This window comes from Pteropus vampyrus, unplaced genomic scaffold (assembly GCF_000151845.1).
Source record: "Pteropus vampyrus isolate Shadow unplaced genomic scaffold, Pvam_2.0 Scaffold561, whole genome shotgun sequence".
NCBI classification, from domain to species: domain Eukaryota; kingdom Metazoa; phylum Chordata; class Mammalia; order Chiroptera; family Pteropodidae; genus Pteropus; species Pteropus vampyrus.
This window is the reverse complement of record NW_011889342.1, coordinates 366,323-368,444: the sequence shown is the minus strand read 5'-3', so window position 1 is coordinate 368,444 and position 2,122 is coordinate 366,323.

The following is a 2,122-nucleotide window of genomic DNA, read 5'->3' as shown; positions in this document are numbered from 1 at the left end:
CTACCATTCCAGTTCACTCCACTAAGATTTCTTGAGCACCTATTTTGAGCACCCCTTCCCAAGTAGATATTTTTTACACTACAGTTTTTATGAGGGAGGTGGTATTATTCCCAGTTTATATCTGAAGGGTAAGGGAAGATGGGTGTCAATTCTGACAATGCCAAGTATTTGCTCCCAATTCACAAAACTTTATTGAATATTTTTCCATGAGCCATGCCAGGTGCTAATTAAACACTAGACATGTGGTTCATACTGTCACCAGCCAGCTGTCCTTTGAAGAAGACAGATATGAAATAGTCATTATACAAGAAATGTGGCTGCCCCGAATTGGAGGGGGCCCTGGAAGTTGGGATCTGACCTGGTCCAGGGAGGGTTCAGAGACAGCTTCTTGCAGAAGCTTTTACCTGAGATCTGACTAATCTTTTAACAACCGAGAGTTATCATATCGCTCCCGAGCTCAGAATTCCTCAGTGGCCCCCCATTGCCTATCCCATAGAGGATCAACTCATTTTGCTTTGCCTGGGACTCTCTGGGTTTTTTAGCGTTGAAATTCTCACGTCCTGGAAAATTCATAAGTCCTGGCAAATCAGAAAGATTGATCTTCCTACAATCCAACCAAATCCCGACCCCTAAAGTGACTTCAAGCCCTTTCGTGATCTCACCCCTTCCTAAACACACCTCTCACCTGGACTCATTTCTCCCCACCTGGACTCACTTCTCATCACCACCATCCTTTACACTTTATTCACTAGTTGGACGGAAGCTGGCATAGTACCTTGAAGCCACCAAGCTCCCTTCATCACCTCTGCTATACTGGGATCACCCTGCCTGAACTGCTTCCCCCATACGCCCACCTGGAAAGCACCTACTCATTTCTCAGGTTGGCATGAAATACCAGCTCCTCTGGGAAGCCAGTCTGCAACCTTATAATCTCTGGACATGCATTCCTCCATGGAGTCTTCACACCAGGTTGTCTTTCTCTGGTTAACTGTCAGAGAATTCTGATTAATATAATTAATCAGTTCAACTAGTTGATTAATTAACTAACAATTACTCCAGCCTGTAGTGACATATCTTTCTCCCACGCACTGACACTGTGTAAATATATGTCTCTTTAGAGGAGCCAGGGTCTTCTGAACTCTCGTCATTGATGGACTGAGGAGAAATTGATAAGGAACCATCTCTGCTGTTCTTCATTTCATGAGACAATTAGGCATCTTAGCTCATTCATCCACCCAGCTGTTCCTTCCTGTGAACCTACTATGAGGATTGAAATATTCAAACATAGCCTCTGCCCCCAGGAACTGGACTGTTGAGACCCACCTGCTTTTCTGCTGCCTCAGGAAATACCCTTTTCAATCCTAGCCACATGAAGCTAGGTCCTCTTAAGCAGGAGTCTCCAACACCTGAGCCACGGACTGGTACCAGTCTGTGGCCTGTTAGGAACTGGGCTGCACAGCAGGAAGGGAGCAGCAGGCAAGTGAACAAAGCTTCATCTGTATTTGCCACCGCTCCCCAGCACTAGCATCACCGCCTCAGCTCCACTTCAGATTATCAGGGATTAGATTCTCATAGGAGCACAGGTCCCTGGTGCCAAAAAGGTTGGGTACCACTGCTAAGGACTCCCTCTGAGACACCCAATGGTGAGCTGCAGATAGCTTTTCCCAAATTCTCATTCAGTGATGCCATGATGGTAATTTGAAATCAGTCATCATGGGAGTATTTACACTATGGAAGTTGGCAAACACTACTAATCAGAACTTTTTTGCTTTTTATTGTCTGTTTATTTGTTTGTTTGTTTGTTTGTTTAGAGCAAGACAATTATTAAACATTTTCCAGCACACCATTGCAAACACCCACATTTCCAATTCCTTCCCCTAAGATTCATTCTTCTTAGCTGACCAGACACTATGAAAGAATAAAATTTCAAGAGGGAAGAAAGTGGCAGAAGCATAGTTTAGCTAAAATGTTTGGCATGGGATGAGGATGGGATGCTTGATGCAGTTGGATGAGGTCCTTCTCTGGTTTTCATTTCTCTTCCAGCAAACAATGTGCGTTTTTTACATCATCGCAGAACAATGACATCATGTCTCCCAATCTCTGTAAATGATTCCATACACTC